The sequence below is a fragment of the Rhinopithecus roxellana genome, chromosome 2 (genome assembly GCF_007565055.1).
Source record: "Rhinopithecus roxellana isolate Shanxi Qingling chromosome 2, ASM756505v1, whole genome shotgun sequence".
Classification (NCBI taxonomy): Eukaryota; Metazoa; Chordata; class Mammalia; order Primates; family Cercopithecidae; genus Rhinopithecus; species Rhinopithecus roxellana.
In genome coordinates this window covers 12073763-12095080 of record NC_044550.1, presented here as the reverse complement: position 1 = coordinate 12095080, position 21318 = coordinate 12073763, and positions in this window count along the sequence as shown.

Here is a 21318-nt window from a genome sequence, read left to right as displayed (position 1 = left end):
AAAGTTATCTCTAAATTTTTATGACTCCTTATTGGGTAGCATTTGTGATAAAAATTCTTTTTGTTGTTTTAAATGAAAACTTTGTGAGATTTGCACTTAATGAAAAAGATGTTCTAAATGAAGACATTTCTCTAAAATTTCAACCAATTGCAAATAAAGCAGTAATAAGACTCAGGAAAGAGAGAAAGGAAATGAAATGAAATTAGATTCTGGTGAATTTTATCTTTGCTACTTTTTAAGGTAATTGAATTAACAGAGCTAACCACAGTATGCAAATGGATTAAATCTCTAAACAGTGTTCTTCAAATGCTGGGTACACATTTTCTTATACTGCGACATCTGGGAATCTTCCAGAGTGGCTACACTTAAAATCTTGATGGCCAATTGTATCAGGACAGAAGGGGAAAAAGAAAAAGCTGTAGGGACAGACACATATTGGCTCCAAGCAGTCAAATAATCTTCAACCTAATTCTCATAATTTCACTGAAGTTACTTCCTATTTGTATGATTTCTTGACTAGTAATTGAAATACCTAATAAGAACTGCCCAAATCAGAAAAGAAATATAGTGGGCATGAAAAAAGTCATGGAAAACCTGAAAACCAAACATTGCTTTAAACATAAGAGCACATGCCAAGATCAGATGCAAAGTTGGTCAAGTTTGTTTTGGGGAAGGAAGCTGCTTGAACATATTTTCTGTGCTTTAGAATCAATTCTTTCCTTTTATACCATTGCATTTCCCATCTGTAAAAATGATTATAGAAATATATTTGCAAGATGGCCACAATCTGCCATCTGTGTATAATCTCTACATGTCGATAACATACACCAAAACTATGCAAGCCTTAAACAGAGTGACGACTCTATCATCTGTTGGAAAGCATAGTACTACACAAGGATGTACCACTTGGAGTTGGAATGATGGTTCAAGTAAGTAGAGAAATTGAGCAAAATGAGAGACCTGACTTTGTGATATAAAATAGACAGACTTAGAAGTTGTACAATCTTTGGAATATTTTTAAACCTAATCGAGATTTGAGTCTGCGATATCCTTGTTTGACAGGAAAATCTTTAGTATGTGTGCCTATGCTTCTATAAAGAAAACATTTACTGAAAAAGTAACCTTTTCCTTCCAAAAGAGGAAAAATTATTTTTACTTTTTTAAATGTAAATATGGTCGGCAGAGAAAATTAAATGAACAACAACAAATACTACAATTAGCCACTCCATGGGAAGTGGTAGTTGCAGACACAGCCACGTGATTCTTTTGCTACAAGGTAGCTTCTGGAAGGTAACCTGAGGTATAAGTAGAAGGATCTTTGTATTATTTTGCTTTATTTTGTTTTGTCAATGGAAAAGTCTTCAACAAGTACTGTTTGCTAACACCATAAAACCTACTTAGCCTAAAAGAAAAATTCAGCTAAAAAATATTACATCTTTCTTTTTGGGTAGGAAAGGCAATCAAAACTCACAAGATTCTAAGAGGTCACAGGAGTATTAGGAAAGGAAATGCTAAGGTTGGTCATAAGTAGCACAAGCAGAAATAGTCTTTAAAACTAATGACACCTGAAATGTCACTGGTGACAAGTAAAATTCCATGGTCTGGGGAGAAACAAGTTAGACTGGGGTCTAGGTGAATGAGTTTCACAGTGTGGTCCCCAAGACACAAACTAAAAACATGTATTATTAAACTATATGTATTATTGCTTAACTTTTATATGTAATTATCACATTGTATTTAATTGTTTATGTAACTATTATGTTGAACAAATAGAATTCAAAAGCGTGGAAACTCCAAGTCTATTCTTTATCACAAATACCTGCTGCAAACCCTCTTACCTTTCTTCCTGTCCCTGGATAAAAACTTAAGTGGATCACATAGTTTTTTCAGTTACTTTTAGAAATAATAGCAGTCCCATTTAATGTAATACTCTTACTTCTATTTGTCAGTTCAGACTTATTTCAGGCAGAAATCTGCAGCAGGGAAGGGATTGGGATGCCTGGCCAACCTTCTCTGTTTCCACGGTACCAGTTTGTCCCTCAAGTCCCTTGTCACATTTCTAATTCTTTCACTTATCCAACCTTTACCACAGTATCCCCACCCAAAGGCACAAGCTGGCAAGGAAGTGAAGACAAAAAAGAAACAAAGGTCTTGCTAGAGTAGTTCTGTTATGGTCTAACGTTGGTGCTTTCTAACCACAGATTAGAGCTGAACACTAAACTGCACCATTTCCTCAAGGGTGATGCACCCTCCAACTAACCTTTCTGTATCCTCTACTTCCTACCTTCCTGCCCTAGTGTAGACCCATAGCTTCCTACTGCTTTGATCTCCTCATTCTGGCAGGCTCCCCTCTTGGGAAGGGTTTTTCATATAGCTTTCACCTGGCTGCCTTCTGTGGCAGCCACCCGGCCAGCAGGAGCTCGTACATTCTTCCCACATCAATCCATGCTCCAGCGCTGCCCACTGTCCTCACTCTGCCATCATAAGCAATTCCTGATATATCTGCCTTTGTTTTTCTCAGTGCAAGTCAACCACCGTCTCCTGTGTATCCTCAAATTCCAGGAGACATGTAGCAAGCTTGAATTCAGCCCCTTCAAAACCCTTCTCATTAGATTTGAAGTGAAAAGAAAGCACTTTCCAACCTACATCCCTGAAGGGAAGAGGAAGGAAAATGCCACAGGCCTCCAAAAACTTTCCACAAAGATACTTTCTCATCCCCTTTCTTCAACCTCAACTCTTTTATATCCTTTAGGAAGGTGTTAGATTAAGGGTGCAGAACCTAGTTTTTCTACTTTCTTTGCAAATCCTGCATGAATAATTTTTAATTACTCTTTTGATAAGATGGTTGGATGGTTGGAGTCCCTCATCCCAGTGTTTGCCCCTCACTCATTGTAAACCCTGGAAAGCATTTAGCTTCTTGAGCTTTACTTGTAAAATGGGCAATCCCATATGTCCAGCTCAAATTCAATACAGTAAATAAATAAAAAGAGATTGTTATAACATGAAGTGCAAGATTATATCATTTGCCTTATATATAAAATATATTTAATTGTTTATGTAACTGTTATGTTACATATGTATGTAAGGTGAATTCATAAGAAAAAAAAAAAAAAAATTGCCCAGGCATGATGGCTCATGCCTATAATCTCAGCACTTTGGGAGGCCAAGGTGGGAGGATTACTTGAGCCCAGAAGTTCAAGACCATAATAATGCATCAACAATAAATCTAGGCATCTCAGTGAGTATAGCTTTTCTGCATACATACAGATAGGAGAGGTTTTCTAGACAAATCACTGCTGTTTAGAGGAAATTCAAGCATAAAGTTGGCACAAACAGAATAGCTCTCTGTCAGGTTAGCTTGACATACACAGCCTTGGGGGTATATGACTTTGTGCACTGAATTTTCAAACAAACCGAAGGTTGAAACAACAGCACTGTTTTTCATATGCCTAATTAGGAATTTTGTATATCATCCAATGAACAATTGTAAGCTTCCACTCGGGAAAGCTGCCTGCCTCCAATGGTTGTATTTGATAGTGCCATATCTTTGTATCTGCAACAGTGTTTATTTGAGCAAATATTTATATATTTATTAAATGTTTCTCTCATAGTTACATATAAATTAATGGGAAAAATTATCAAAACATGTTTGATTTTATAGAACTCCCATTCAAACTTGCTTAGAAGAAGGGGTTCAATACAAGGGCACAGAATTATCCCACAGTACACAAGTACCGAGGCCTATCCTCAGCAGCGTCTGGAACTAAGAAATGTATCAGGATCCCATTCATTCAACAATTTATTCAACAAATATTTATTGAATGCTTCTGACAAGCACTAAGAAATTGCTGTGAACGGGCCAGGCATGGTGGCTCTCATCTGTAATCCCGGCACTCTGGGAGCCCGAGTCGGGTGGATCACCTGAGGTCAGGAGTTCAAGATCAGTCTGGTCAACATGGTGAAACCCCATCTCTATAAAAAATACAAAAATTAGCCAAGTGTGACGGTGGGTGCCTGTAATCCCAGCTACTCAAGAGGCTAAGGCAGGAGATCGCTTGAACCCAGGAGGTGGAGGTTGCAGTGAGCCAAAATCACAACATTGCACTTCAGCCTGGGTGACAAGAGCGAAACTCCGTCAAAAAAAAAAAAAAAAAAAAAAAATCCACAAAGAAATAAAGAAGACTTTGTATAATGCAATGAATGACACCCTTAACAACATCTTGATTAGAGAAGAAATTGCAGTGAGCAAGCCAGATAAGCTTTGTCTTTGTATAAACCTGTCTTTGTAGAGCTTACATTCTAGTGAGAAAGACCATGGGAAAGAACACATTGTGATTCAGGCTATGAGGGAAATAAACAGCATGAGGAGACTGAATATAACTAGGGAATAACCTTGTACAGTGAGTGGTCAGAGAAGGCCTCTCTGGGGAGGGGAGGTTAGAGCTGAGATGCAGGGAGAAGAATGAATCCCATGTACAAAGAGCTGGGAGAAAGGCATTCCAGGTATTGAGAATAAAAATGCAAATGACTGGAAGAAAGCAAGAGCTCAACTTGTTCCAAACACAGAAAAAGGGCAGAGAGCAAAGGGGAGAAAAGCATGAGGTGGGGTTAGGGAAGTGAGTGAGACTGACTCTCATTAGATTTCTTTTGGTTGAGAAGAACAAAAACTTATCTGAACAAGCAAGAGGGAATTTTATACAGAGTGGAATCTTGGAGCAACCTCAGAACAAAGGCAAAGAACAGACTAGCCTCCAGGATCCAGAACTGGAAAGCCATAAGGAACAAACGTCATTCTCTGTCAGCTTTCTGGGGTCACTGTGACCTCCCTGTATACCTGCTTCAGGTTCTCCTAGCAGCCAGGCATCTTCTGCCTGGAGTTTGCATGTGGCCAATATGGCCACACCATGCTCAGATTAATTTGCTGTGCTGAACACCAGTTGCAACTTCCTTCTATTTGTACATCCGATTGACTAGCTCATCACCTTGAGCCAGTCCACACCTATAGTAGGTCACTGGCCAGCCTACACAAACAGCTTTCTGGGCACCATTTCTCCTCCAATTACACTTGACCTGTGGAACAGTGTCACTCAGCATAGAACATGACAGTAAACTGTAGAGATTTTACAGAAAAAATTTTCCCTGAAGATTGTGTGGATGAGTGGGAGTCCTGAAATACATATGATACATTAACTAGTATTTGCTTCTTTGATAGTCATGTTGTATGATTTACAGAATTTGCTTAGTTTTATGATTGATTTTTTCCCTTTAGATGGTCATTTTTTTCCCATGAATTTTCTTGGGAAGTATCTGCTCAACTACAGGATTCCACTTATAGCTGAAATATGTCCACTGCCAATTCCTTCCTTCAGACAATTTTGTCATCGTCCAAAACTTCTAAGCACTAGCCCCAAAACATGTAGCTTACTAAAAAAAAATAAATCCATTAAACCCGAAATCTTCCGTGGAGACTCACAGAGCAGCTTTGCAAATGTGTGGCAGACATGAGGGCTCCCTTAAGCTCTGGCTATTTGTTACTTTAATGGAAAAGCCCTTTGAAGTGGATCAAAATGTGATTTGTCAGTGGAAGGATGATAAAACCCTCGTGCTGGCAAAATACCAAAAACCAGGGCCTGAAATTGACTTCTTCGTGTGAAATTTCTGTTTTATTTTCACTGTAGGGCAAGAAATACTTGGAGATTACTCGTCAAGCCTGTGTGCTCTGATCAGCTCCTTTCCCTCCCAACCTGACCAGGAGAACCTTTTATAGTCCTCTGGAAGAGTTGGCTAAGAAGACAGCTGCTTCCTCAAGGGAGGATGCCACCGCTTCTGTGAGTCAGTCAATCAGTCTAGATATTGTCCTGGCCCAAATTTTCTGCTGGACCACACAGAAAGCAAGTAGTAGGGGTTGCAACTCACCTCCTGCTTCCTCTGAACCCTTTGCATATCAAACACCTGCTGGTATTCCTAGAAACCACCTATTTAATAGGCAAGCAAAGCACAATTGTCAGCTTGATTAAGGTGCATAATGGAAATAACCATAGTGCTTGTAGTGCTTGATATCTGCATGGAGCTTTATGGAGCATTTTTACAGGCATTATTATCTTTATAATGGACACCATGTAATTCAGCAGTTGCTCTATGCCAGACATCGTGTTAAGTGGTTTATACATATAATTTCATTTAAGGATTTGGTATCCACAATGAACTATGAGATATGGGAATGAGTCTTATTATCTCATCTATTTAATGTGGAAATTCAGGTTCAGAGAGGTTTTATGAATTGCTCAAAGTAACAGAATCAGTCCAAAATGAATAATTCCTTGCCATTTATTCATCCATTTAAAACTTCTCTTACCAAACACTTATTGAATTCCTATGATGCACTAAGCATGTGCTCAGTGCCAGGGTTACTGAGATAGGCCAGATTTTGTTCAGGAACTATAAGCTGGTTCATTAGTTTTTCTTAAGAAATATTTAATGAGCACATAATAAATATCAGAACCCCTGGAAAGAACAATAAATAAGACAATCTTTCTCCCTTGAAAAGCTAAGGACAGTGATTCTGAAATCGTTGTACATAAAAATACCTGGGGAGCTTATTTAAAATGCAGATTACTGAATCTAACACCCAGAGCATATTTTAAACCAGTGTACCAGATGATTTCCATATGGTTCTCTACAGACCACACCTAGAGAAGCCTGCGTGGATGAAACTAAGGAAGAGGCAATCTGAGTAGGGTGGGGAAGATGCTGCAAGCAGGTAAGTACCTAAGTGCTGGGTGCTGACTTAGCAGGGGTCCTCCCAGCTCTGGGTTAACTGGTAAGGTAAGGTGAACTGAGACCGAAGGATAGGTAGGAACTTTCCACTCCTAGGTGTGAGGTGGGGGTAGTACTGCAGTTAAAACCAGGTCAACTCAAGCTCTATTCCCATTTCATGGCAGAATGAGTCCTGAGGAGCATTAGTTTTCTCTTTAGGAAACTGACTCACATAGAAAAAGTCTTTTGGAATTAGGCACAACTGTGTTCAACTAGCAACTCTACCATAAACTTCCTATGTGACTTGAGACAGTCTACTTAAATTCTAAGATCCTTAGTTTTATTATCTGTTAAATCTTTTAGGAGATTTCTATAAGAATTAGACATACAATGGGCATTCAATAAATAACAGCTATTATTAATATTATTCTCTTAGAAATTGAACTATTTTGCCCTGATAAAAAAATTTTAAATAGTTGTAGTATTCCCCCATTTTGCCTTAAAGTAGATAATATAATAATGATAAGGCTGGACTTGTAATTCATCAATAAGACCTCACAAATGACTAATTTTCCTGCATTTGGCAGCCAAATGTTTTCATTAGTGGTCATATGGTGTTAAGTTAAACAAATTTGGCCTGAGAATGCCTAGTACCTTAGGTTCCTACAAAACAAACTGCTACCTAACTTAGCACCTGAACAAACTGAAAGTCTAGCTCAGGAATTATTACAAGTAACAAGAGACTGAATCTCAGCCAATCACAGTAGCTGGGCTTCAGCCAGTCATAGGCTACCAGTGCATCAGACCATGTCCAAATAAGGCAAGCACCCAGCTGCAGCTAAGCAAGCTGTTTGAGTACCTTCTTTTTCTGTCTATAAATGTTCCCTGACCTCCGTGCTGAGCAGAGTTCTCTAACTTCTGGTTCTCAGTGCTGCCCAGTTTAAGAATTGTTCTTTGCTCAATTAAACTCTGCTAAATTTAATTGCTCTAAAGTTAGGAATTTCACTTCCAAGAATTTTCAGCATACAGTGTAGATATGCACCACTATCTGTGAACGAGAATAATAGTTAAAGCTTTGTTTGTAATATAAAAACTAGAAACTACCAAAATGTCAATCAATACAGTTAAATATATTATGTTACATCCATACGGAATGGAAGCAAATACTAAATACCTGTTAAAAATGATAGGTAGAGTTATAGTTCTAACATAGAAAACTATTTGGAATACGTTAAAAACTGTTTCCGAAAAGTAGTTAAAATTTGATCCCACTTGTGCAAAGGAACAAGTTTAGATCTATTGAGCAGAAACAACTACCTTTTCCTTAAATGATCTTCTCTTCTTTTTCCCAACACACAAATAGAAGACTGCATTCCCCAGTCTATGTTTGTTGTTCTTACTTTGTGGTAGGAGCTGTTCAAAAGGTTTTATATGTATTATATCATTTAATCAACACAACAGCCCTACAAAGAACAAATTATTATTATCTGCACTTTACAAATGAGGAATCTAAGGCACAGAAATGTTAAATAGTTTGCCCAAGGTCAAACGTACATGGTGTATTGAAATCATAGAGTTCTAGACAATTAAATGTGGAGTGGATGTGTGGTGCTCTAACCCCCAAATCTAGCTCATAAAAATTCTCCCCCATGCTCTCCTCCACAACCCCTCTCAGCTGACCAAAATAGAGATCACTATTCCAAAAACTTGGAATCCATCTCTTAAAGGTGATATAGTGCCTCTATCTTCCTGAGTTCCTGCTTGACTATTCATGGCCCAACTGTGTTATATTCACAAGAAATAAATTTCTATAATTGGGAGCTATTAAATATTTGGGGTCTATTTGTTATAGGTGTTGAGTTATATTGGCTAACAAACATGTATGTGTTGCCAAGGACTAAAAGAAAACAAATACGTACATGTTGCCAGGAACCAAATAAACTTTTGTCTGTTTTGTTCACTGCTATAATTCCAATACCATGAGTACTGCTCGGTACCTAGTAGGCATTCTGTAAATGCTTGTTGAATGAGTAAATAGGCTTTAAAATGTCTGGAAATGTGTGTGTGTGTGTGTGTATGTGTATATACATGTATGTGTGTGTATATGTGTGTGTATGTGTATATGTATGTATATATGTATATATGTGTGTGTGTGTATGTATACATGTGTGTGTATATATATATATACACATTTCCAGGTATTTTAAAGCCTATTTACTTATTCAACAAGCATTTACAGAATGCCTACTAAGTACCGGGCAGTACTCATGGTATTGGAATTATAGCAGTGAACAAAACAGACAAAAGCTTATTTGGTTCCTGGCAACATGTGCATATTTGTTTTCTTTTAGTCCCTGGCAACACATACATGTTTGTTAGCCAATATAACTCAACACCTATAACAAATAGACCTTAAATATTTAATAGCTCCAAATTATAGAAATATATATATACACACACACACATACACATTTATATATATATTATGTATATCCATTTATATATTTTATATATATACACACACACACATATATATACACACACACACACACACACACACACACACATAACTTTTTGAGAACGACTAACTCTGGGAAGTAAAAATAGTGGAGGGGAAACAGGAGATACTTTTTTTTCCATAACCTTCTACAGAGTTTAATTTAACAAAACAGCATACATTAACTTTATAATAAAATGTCTTTAAAACCACATTAAGGATGATAAAAACATACTCTGACTCTCAGGGAATGACATCACAGAGGGGAACAACCCTGCTTTTGGTTGCTTAGAAGGAGACAGAATCTAGAGCTGACTGGATAACTCTTCTGACCCACTCACAGTTTTTAGGCTCTGGAGGAAATGCTGTCATGACTGTCATTTTTTTGTCAAAATCCATCTAGGTGGCATAATTGGCAGAAGTGTCTGTCACTCCAGCTGTGTCCCTATGTACATAGATTGAAAACGATCACCTCCAGTGAAATATTGGCACAAATTTCAGCATCTCTCCTGCCACTCTGTGGAGGAACACAGTCTAAAAGTGAAACTTGTAGATGCCTATTACATGAAGCTTAGCATCAAAGGAAAGGTCATTAAGACAACTGACATTTTATTTCTTTCATATTTCTAGGGTCACATCTTCTTGACGTCAAGATAATTGTTTGAAAACTGAGAAATCCAATGTGGTTTCCTACGTGGTGCCAAGTATCTCATATTGGCTTTTTTTTTTCTGGATTGGTAAATATTTTGGTGAAATGTAGACACAACTGATCTGATAGTAACCTTTGCTCCAAGAAAGTACAAGATTTGATTAATTTTTATAATTTTCATATTAAGACAAGCACTGGAATATGAACCGGAAGACTACATTTCTGCCACTTACAAATTGTGCAACCTTGAAATAGGAGTGTTCTTAACTCTCTGCTTAGTCTTCTCCACAGCTCTAAAGATGTAACAGTGAGGAAACAACAAGAAAGCTCTTTGAAAAGTAAAAAAGGGCTATAAAAATGAAAACTTGGCCGGGCGCGGTGGCTCAAGCCTGTAATCCCAGCACTTTGGGAGGCCGAGATGGGTGGATCACGAGGTCAGGAGATGGAGACCATCCTGCCTAACACGGTGAAACCCCGTCTCTACTAAAAAATACAAAAAACTAGCCGGGCGAGGTGGCGGGCGCCTGTAGTCCCAGCTACTCGGGAGGCTGAGGCAGGAGAATGGCGTAAACCCGGGAGGCGGAGCTTGCAGTGAGCTGAGATCCGGCCACTGCACTCCAGCCTGGGCGACAGCAAAACTCCGTCTCAAAAAAAAAAAAAAGAAAGAAAGAAAGAAAACTTTTTTTTTTTTTTTTTTTTTTGAGACGGAGTCTTGCTCTGTCACCCAGGCTGGAGTGCAGTGGCTGGATCTCAGCTCACTGCAAGCTCTGCCTCCCGGGTTCCCGCCATTCTCCTGCCTCAGCCTCCCGAGTAGCTGGGACTACAGGCGCCACCACCTCGCCCGGCTAGTTTTTTGTATTTTTTAGTAGAGACGGGGTTTCACCGTGTTAGCCAGGATGGTCTCGATCTCCTGACCTCGTGATCCGCCCGTCTCGGCCTCCCAAAGTGCTGGGATTACAGGCTTGAGCCACCACGCCCGGCCGAAAGAAAACTTATTAAACACCCTCAGCTTGATTGAAAATGAAAAATAACACGTGTTATTTCTTTTTATTGTAATAATAATATCCTAAGTTAGACTTTAAGCTCTATATAAAAGGTCAATACTGAACTGGCTCACCATTGCTATCTCCAAACACAGCACCGGGTCTGACATGTATAGGCTGTATCAGTCAGGGGTCAACCAGAGAAGCAGTACTACTATGAGTCATGTAAAATAAAGTAGCTAGATCTTTCCTCTGCATCTGATGCAGGGCCTGAGATTGCAATAGGCAAGCTGGAACAATAGTTGGGAAGAACAGCTGGATGCAAAGTGGGAGAGAACAAGGATAGACTAGAACCAATATCTGTCTCTCACTACCTCCAACCCACAACACAGGTGACCTGCAAGAGAAGCTAATCCCCATTGACACAGAGCTAGAAAACAGAGTGACTAGAGCAGACAATCCAGCAAGAACTGGAGAAGCTGCAGATCCAGGTGCTATCCACCTGGCCACCCAGGTAGGCCAAGTAGATTAGTGACAGCACGCACAGGCTGCCGTCATGCCTGGCACCATGCTCCAAATTTCAGATCATACAAAAATGGCTGGGCTTCTCTTCTGTTTCGCAAATCTTACGAAAATTTCTCTTGTGGACAACCCTCACCCTGAAACATACAGGAAAGTGAATTCTGGAAAACATAGTTCCAGTTTAGTGAAGCTGACATAATACAGAGTCACATATAGACACTTAATATGTTCTTCTTAAGTAAATATTTTTCAAATTACAAACTTTTATAAACATTTTAAAGCAAAAGTGAACATGTATGAGATTTATATGGATATGTGGAAAATGACACAATGTATAGTTATCACCAAGACTGGAGGCTGTCCACCTGAGGCAGGGCACCTGCTGCTGGTTGTCCTGTTGGCATCTTCTGAAGTATGACTGGAGTGAAGAGCCATTACCCAAGGTGGTCGTCCAGTGACAAAATAGAGACATAAGAACATTTGGTAAGTTTCAAAATACCCTCAAAACTAAAAGTAGAGGGGAAAATCCAATGAGGTTTCTACTTACCATCTCAGCAGGGGAGTCAGGCTCCACAGGCCTGGGTGCAAAGCACTCTATCATTTCCCATGTCTTACAACTTCCCTCATGTTGTGAATTTTTTTTCCTATTTTCCTGAAAATTCTCAAAATGAAAAACAATGGGATTTAGCTTTATTGGAGGTTCGGGGAAAAAAGGAAGGTTGGGAGCAAACAATCAACTTTTCATTCAATCTAATATCTTTTACTCTTCACTGTCATTACATTATTTTTTAGACTTACATACAGTTCATGGAGATTTCCTTATTCCTTTTAGGTTTTGACCTGACTTTTCATTCCATGATAGGTAATCCATCAAGAAACCTAATTAAATACAAAATATAAAATAAATTTATTCCATTAGCCCATAGAGTAGGTCACCATCTTAAATTCTGGGCTGAATGTGACAGCTTACACTTGTAATCTCAACAGTTTGGGAGATTGAAGTGGGAGGATCACTTGAGGCCAGGAATTCAAGAGCAACCTGGGAAACTTAGTGAGACCTTATCTCTATAAAAAGAATTTTAAAATTAGCCAGACATGGTGGTGCACTCCTGTAGTTCCAGCTACTCTGGAGGCTGCAGTGGGAGGATTGCTTGAGACCAGGAACTGCAGTGAGCTATGATTGTGCCACTTCACCCCAGCCTGGGCAACAGAGTGAGACCCTGACTCCATTTTTTAAAAAATGAAATAAAATTCTGTCCTTTAAACATTCCTAAGATTTTGACCACAATTAATTGATTTTGTTAACAAGAAGATGCTTTTAACTTACTCTATATATGAAAATGGAATTTGGCTGGAAACGTCTTACACAAATATTATTGGCTCTTTGTTATGTGCAGGTATACGCTAAATGTTGTTATATTATTTAATCCCATAATAGCTCTGTGAGATTGCTATTACTATTTCTGTTTTGTAGATGAAAACCTCTGATAGACTTCCAATGATTTGCCCCAAAACACTTAACACACTAGTAGGCAAATCAGAATTTGTACCTATCTCTGACTCATGCTAACATGCATATTTCTTTCACTGAACCACATCGCTTTACAGAAGAAATATTTTATAAATATTCAAGCATAATATATTACATTTATCCACCTAATACATTATTTTATTAAAATGCAATATACATGACTCTATTTTATATGAGAAACATCACAGTTTCCCAAATCAAGGCCTCCAAATTTCTTCTTCCCAAATTCTATATAAAACTGTAGGTAGGACTCACATAACCTTCACTGCTGAGCAGGTGTTTTTCCAAGGCTGTTGGAGAGAATTGGCTTCTCTCCCTATGGATGTGAGGTGTTCATGGAAAAGATAAGAAAGACACCAAGGAGCCCTCTGTACACCTGTGGTTAAGTGTGTAAAAATGACACTTTCCTCCTCTGTAAGCTGTATTTCATGTCAGCAGCAGGATATTCTAGGCAAGAGGGCTTTGGGATCACTCTGCCTCTTGCTTTGTTCCTGACAGCAACCAGGTTTGTGACAATCCCTCAGAAATGTGGAGGCCATGGAGTCCCATTCTCTAGGGAAGCTATTCCCAGGAGGAGCTCAGACACAGCCCCAGCAGGGCTCTCCACATGCCCATTACCTTCCTGCAGCCTTCAGTCTTCCACCTCCCCTGCAGCCTAAGAAATATCACAAAGCCTGTCTTAAACAAAAAGAAATAATTAGACATTTGATTCTGGAATCCTTTTTACAAATGAGAATTGCATTCAGAACCAAAAATATCCTTTTTACAACAAACTGGTCTTTCTGGTGAATTTAACGCCATATCATTATTCAGAGTGGCCATATACCAGTGACAGAGGCATCTATAGGTATAATGACCTATAGATGTCTCTCAGCTTCTTTTGTTTAGAAAGACGTTATCATATCCCAAGGAGGCTGTGAATGAGCAGATTCACCTTAACTTCCGCAAGCTTTGACAGAGTATCAGAAGCAGTCCCCTGTTTGAAAATGGGTTAAATTCTCCCAAATTTGTAAGTCAAATTGATAGATTTTTCACTAAAAATCATTGCTAATATTGGTCTTTTTCTCAGACCAGTCCACAGTTCTGATGTAAAGTGTAAGTAAGAACACTCCATTAGGTTCTGTAACAAAATTCATGTGACATTCCAACCTGGGCTTGAGAGCACACCACCACCGACAAACACAGCCCTGGCGGGGAAAGCTGGTCCTCCCACTCTCCAAAACTGTTGCAGGGCAAGTGGATTTACCCCATTTTCAGGTTGTGCTTCCTAGTGTTTGTTAAGACTATCAGAGGGTTAGGAGACAGGAAACTCAGGTGGGCTAGGACAGAAAGATGGGATTATGTATACACAAAGCAAGAGAGCAGAAGCTGGGAAAAGATTGAGGGTAATGGTCTTCATTCAGCAACATTATGGAATTTACCCTTCCTTCCTCTCATTGCTGGTCTTCCCCTCTCCCATGGTTTTGATGTGACCAGCTTTAGAGTAATAATACAGGAACAGTGGGGTGAGAAAGAAATGGCAGCCACAGGGCAAAGTCTAGGAACCCAGCGAGTGCTAGATCAGTCATCCTAAGTGTTAGAGTATATAAGAATTACCTAGGATGCTTATAGAAATTGCAGATGAGGCCTGGAATAGCAGCTTATGCCTATAGTCCCAGCACTTTGAGAGGCCTAGGCAGGAGGATTGCTTAAGCCCAGGAGTTTAAGGCTGCAGTAAGCAAAGATCATGCCACTACATACCAGCCTAGGTGACAGAGCGTGACTCTTTCTCTAAAAAAAACAAAAATAAACTAAAACATGGAGTCCAAAGTCCGAGTCATTAGCTCTGAAGCTCAGGCAGCCCAGGAGATTCTGAAGCAGACCACAGTTTGAGAAACAACTATTATAAAAGTGGAAAAGGAAAGAAATAAACTAGCATTTATCAAATGCCTGTGCTTGATATTTAGAACACACACAACATGAGGGATGTAAATGAAATGCAACTTTACTTTCATTACCCACTTTCTAAGATTTGGTTAATGAGAAAGGCTTTCCTCTATTTCAAGTGGGGGAGGACAGTTGATTTTCCTCATTCCCAGGAAGGTTTCCTCACTGCGCCTCTACCAATTTGTGAACACCAACTTGGGTTTTCCATACTCCTCAGACCCTAATGCATATTCAGATCACTTGGAGAACTTGTTAAAATGCAGATGGTTCAATAGATCTGGGTGGGGCCTGAGTTTCAGCATTTCTAACAAGCCCTAAAGTGATGCTCTTGCTACTGGTCCTGGGACCACACTTTGAGCAGCAAGAGGGTCGGCTCATCTTCTCTCTCTGCCCAAAGAGAGAAGAGATGAAAGAGTGTAAGAAATGTGTGACTTGGACTAGTATGATTGTGAGTTGTCTTTAGGCCTCTGGACCTGGCAGGGGTTTAAAGAAAACTATCTTGTGGGGGCTCTCCTGGGCTTTTCAGAGATCTGTATCATTGGAGCCCTCTGTCCTGCAGTTACCCTAACTGAGCTTGTGAGTCTGTCTTCTGGGTTATTATTTGATATTCCTTCACCAACCCTTGAGAACCTCAGAACTTGGTTTCTTGTTGCTGGCGTCTCTTTGGCCCTCTGGATGCTCATACTGGTCACGACTAAAAACTTCTCTCTCTCTCTCTCTCTCAATGCCCTTGGTCCATGAAAAACTCTAGCACTACCTTTTCTTTGATAAACCTTGGGAATTCAGGCTAATCCCTCACTATGCCACCAAAGAAAGCAGTTAGCCAGTCCATCTCTGTCCACTCAACTCCCAGAGGCAGGGGGCACACGCAGAGCTCTCTGAGTCATACACTTGAAATCTCTCTTTCAGGTCTTGAAGTTAAGCTATAATCCCCATATATCCTCCCTTTCAGAGATTAACAAAGAGATAGGACTCAGAACACAGTTTTCTCCAAAGATTCCTGCTCCAATAAGTTGCTACATTATTTGGTGACACATAAATGATGATGCTTTTTTTTTTTAAGCAAGGGGATAACCAAATTGAAGATGGTGATTATCTCTAATTGGGCCACAGGTTTAGCTTCAGTAGTTTTGTAAATATTCTAGTTCTCACCTGGGGAGTTCACATAAGTGCTTGTTTTATTATCATGCATTGTAACCTACATTTATTTTTCTCTTTTAATCATTACATGATAAAAAGGAATTTTAGGTAGATAAGTGAGTAAGTTAACCCATATGTACAAACCACCCTAGCACTTAATGGTGCAAACAGTGATTTACCATTGCTTGGATTGTGTCTGCTCTATGTGGTGCATTCAGTGGGTGGAGGGGCTGAGCATGTCTCCAGTTGTGGTGCTGACTCTTAGCTGGGGCATTTTGGTTCTCCCTCACATGCCGTCTCCTTCTCCATGATTTATGATCTTCAAGAGCTTTTCCTCATGACCTTCCTCTTCAGCAGGATGGCCTAGAATTCCCTACAGCATCGAGGCTGAGATCCAAAACAGCAAAAGCAGACACTGCTAGGCCTCTTCATGGCAAGGCCCTGAAGCAGCAGAGCTTCACTTCTGCCACTTCCTATTGGTTAAAGCCTGTCACAAAGCCTGTCAAGATTTAGAAAAACAGAGATAGAACCCACCTCCTGAAAGAAAAAAGCAGCACATGCACAAAGGAAGGAGAGGATTTGACAGCTACCTTTGAAGAGTATGTGCCTCATTAAGCCATGGGATATTTTCCACATAAAAGAAAGGACTAAGATCTGGATTGTAGAAACTGATCTATAGACAAGAATCTAAACTTAAGAGAATTTGACCAATTCCATCTGTTCAAACTGTTATCACTCACACATATTTCTGTAAGGTATTCGCTCTCACATGTTAGCATCAACAAAGATTTCATGAAAAATAAAGAAAGGGTCTTAATTCAGAGAGGATGAAACATGTGGAAAAACAGTTGCGCCATCAAATTATTTGTACCTAGCAAACATCCTCCAACAAAATAAATATTTGTAAGGAGGAAGGCTTGACTACAAAACTATTTACAAATATGAAAGTTAAACAATAGTTAATTCTAACTGATGTCAACTTAAGAAAGTGAAAACGTCTTCTGCCCTGGGTTTTCCATTTTACTGCCCTGTAACTGTTAATGGAATCGCTCTTTCCCCATCAGGGAAGATCAGATTCTCTAAAGGTAATAATTCTTTCTTGCTTGCTCTTATCAAGTATTCCTTCATTGTATGTCTCACATTCACCCCTCCTCTTCAGCTCCTTAACCACAATATAGCTCAGATTTTCACAGCATTAAAACAAAGGGACTACAGTTTCCTTCTGTCTCTGAGTTCATGCCCACTCACAGCCCAGTACACCTGAACAATGGCATTCCAAAAATACATCTCATCTTCCCATGCTCCCACCTAAAAATCTTCAGTGGCTCTTCACTCTCTCCACTGCCCTGGTCGGGGCTGGGAGGATGGTTTTCACATGGCATGAAGGGATTTTTTTTTTTTTTTTTTTTTTTTTTTTTTTTTTCAAAAACTTGATGCCTTTCTTTGGAACTTCTTACTAGATGGCTGCCTGTGCCTGCCTTCTCCCCGCCTCCCAAAACACACTCGCATGCACTCAAGAAAAGAGGATAATAATCACTGGTCAGAGTGTATCACATCCCCAGGTACTGGCCTAGCAAAAAGAAAAAAAAAGGTTGAGAACTACTGGACTATAAAATAATGTCCAAATTCCTTGTCAGGTACTTGAACTCATATCCAATCTATTTATCTTCTTTATATTTGTTTCCACCAAGCCTGACTGAAAACCAGTTACTACTAGAACCAGGATAAAAACAGTTAGGGAACTCGGTCCCCACTATCGCAAAGTTTACAGCATATCGGGAGAGAAAAACACAACATATTCAGAACATGAAGGCAGAAAGCCAGGGTGCCAAAGGCAGCAAGGGAATGCAGGCTCATGGAGCAGAAAGGAGAGCTCTGGCCTCCTCAGTCATCCTGGATTAAGAAGAAGAGTTTCTCCACTTGGGTCTCATATAATAACTTCCTCTCTATGGAAATGTTATACAAGCAACTGCTTATTCTCTTATTCCTAGTCTCACCTCATGCCAAACAAGGGTGTGGGCTAAACAGCGGGCTCAGGATCCAAGACAACATAACAATTTTCTGACAGATCCTGAAAACAAGTAAGATATATTCTGGTAGAGTTTGCTAACCACCCAAGGTGTCTAAAATGGGAAAGTAAACAAAATAAAACAAAAAAAGGAGAGACTGTGGGTATGTGTCATTCATTCATATTTTGTAAGTTGCCCTACTGTTTGTTTTGTCAGCTATTTTTAATAATAAGCAAAACAGAAAAACAGAGTCACAAATAGAAGATGCATATTTAGGGTCTTTAGCTAAGGAACAGGAGATGACAAAGTAAGAAACAAGGTTAGATTCTCCTGAAACCCAGAAAGGGTTGACTCATACAAGGGCCTCATTGTGTACCTCTCTGACTTCCACCAGAGGGAGCGTGTTCTGTGCGAGCGAGCACGTCTGTGTTTGCTAATTATCCTCACAAGACAGCCAGCAGGGCCTGGAAGGTGGAAAGAACACAGGCTGGGGGATGGGCAAAGCCAGCTTTGATCCTGGTTTCATCACTTTCTTGCAACATAAACCTCAGTTTCCTCAGTCAAGTGAAACTTTCTTTCCTCGCTGGAAATGAAAAGATAAAACTTTCCTTGCAGATAATTTGATGATAAGTGTGAAGAGACTGGCTCACAGTGGACACTCAATAACTTGCAGCTATTATTAATATTACTTTTGCTAACCCTAAGCCAAGGTCACCACTATTTAACCCGTAACCACATGCCCCAGTGAAGAAGCACAGTGAGACCACCAGTGTTAGCAAATCTTCCCAACAACTCAAGAAACCATGAAAACTCATGAGCTGTAGGAGGGTAGGCAAATACTAACTTCTTTAAGTTTTTTCCTCATACACATTGGGATAATAACATCAAACTTCTAAGGATTAAGAGAAATGATTTTAGAGTTCAGGTCAGGTTAGAACCTGGCACATAAGAAGTGCTCAATAAATGGTAAATGTTGTCATTACCATTCCTCTTTTCCACATTTTAAAAGTGAGACTAGATTGATACTGTTCTTTTCAAGAGTCTAAATTTTCAGACATCCTCTCTACCAAATGATGTCACCCCCGTCTCCTATGAGCACAGATGGAATTAAGACCCCATCTTTGGATGTTCCTTTTCAGATCTTCCTTTTTCCTTTCCTTACTTTGTTTTCCTTTGAAAGTGGGCATTAATGTTTTTACAAAGGGTCCTACTAGTTTATCCGTTTTACCTATTTTAAGGCACTGTTGGGTGGGGAGATGGTAATGTGAGAATAAATAAATTACATCATTATCATTTTCTCCTACATTGACCATGGTTAAGGTTTTAGTCATGTGCAAGTGACTAAAAATTACATAATATGTGTTTTGACCATCCATCCTTCTTACTGTAGTTCACCTCCCTGAATTCAGAAGAAATCGGCCATTTAATAAGCCTCATCCAAGGGACTTCAGGGTCATTTCACCTTCACAAATCCTTGGAATTTCTATATGATAAAACTAGATTATGCAGAAGGTGTAATACTTGAGGATGAGGCATATTTCCTGCAAATATGTAAGCACTGGGAGACTCATAATAGGAAAACACCTTACTCTACTAATAAATAGGAGGAATATAAGAAGAGGGTGCTTTGGTGTTTGAAGCATCTAAGCCTTGGTTTCTTATTTTACACTTTCACTTGGAGGGCAGATTGTACTGAGTCAACATGAAGTGACTTCAGCTGAAGGGACAATGGGATGTTCACAGTGGGCCTATAAACATTTTTAAAAACATCATTCAACTTTGATTCTGCCTTTACAGAGAGCCTACACTACACCAGGCACTGGGTTGGGCACTGTGACACAGCTGATTAAAATAAACCCTTATGGTATTTCCCTGCTGCTAAACTTCCAGAGTATTGGCTGGCAATTTTTGGCCAACCTTCAAGCCTGATACATTCTCCTTTATTTGTCAATCTACCCTTTTGGTAATGTGGTAAAGAATCAAGTGTTTCTCTTCAGCAGCAATTCATCAGATAATTGCTCACTTTATTTAGTTGATGTAGACACAGCCAATCTATGTCATTCTGGTCAAAATAATACGTTGTCCTAACAGTAGTGCTTTTCTTTTTTTCTTACTATGAATTAAGCACACGAGGCCCTCAACAGAACCTGCATTAGACATAGCACCTAGTGGACAAAATATTCCTAATAAGCATTCACTTGATTACATTCAGACTTTACTTTTGTTATCCAGAAAAGTGCTATTTCACCTTTATAGATTTGGATTTGGTTATGTACTTTAAAAGCTTCAGGTAAAACAATGAGTATATTCCTTTGCGAGAGCTGTCACAGTAAAACCAGAAGGCTGAAGGATACCCATAGCATAGCCTGGATTGTGGATCCAAATTGACCAGTGCTGTGGTCTTACCCGGGTCATTTATCAGCTGTACAACAGTAGGCAAATTGTTTAATCTGCATGTCTCCTTCCTAATATGAGCATTTAGAACAATAACTCCAACTTGATGAGGTTATTTTTAAGATTAAATAATATAATAAATGTAAAGCACATGGCATGTATCAGACGTTTAATAAATGTTTATTTCCTTTTTTTTCTTCTCCCCTAGCAAAAATTTAACTTTGCCTTGAAGTTTGCCAAATAAGGAGAAGGCCCCCAAAGTTGCTTGCTCTTGCAAGGATTGCAGACTCTCATATTCACCCAAGTACTTGAGAAGCGTCAGGCACATTCCAAACTCCAAAGGAAATTAAATGCTCTTCCCCTGCCACCCACTCTGTCCCCCAGGGACCCTAAGCACGTTAAAATAACATTAAGGCAATGATTTAAGCTGAAAATTGGGCTGACAGGGAAAGCAGCAGGCCCCACTCCTCAGAAGCTTAGCTATACCTATGGGCACAACAGGGTGGCTCCCCTGGCTGGCTGACGTCAAAGCTTAAAGTTGTTTTTACCCCCGGCATCTGTGGGAAGGAAAGGGAGGGGTGCGGAGCGCGGGTGCCTCTGGTTCTTTAAAAAAGCCTGCTGGGGACCCCTAGTGGCCACCAGCTATCATAGGTTTCTCTGCAAAAGGAAAGCATGAGGCCTCAGAAAAACTACGTGGGCTTCAATTACATTTGTCTTCGTTCTCTCCTCAGTGATCCAAGTTTTTCTCGGAAGTTAGTGGTTAGAAGGTAACCACTTTGTAACAGGCCTGAACAGCTCTCAAGTTTAGAAATTGGAGTTACGGGTGGCACAGACATCAAAATGATGGCATCAAATTGGAGGAGAGCTCTGAAATCCTCTTTTAATCCTCACCAGGAAAGCAGAAGGCAGAG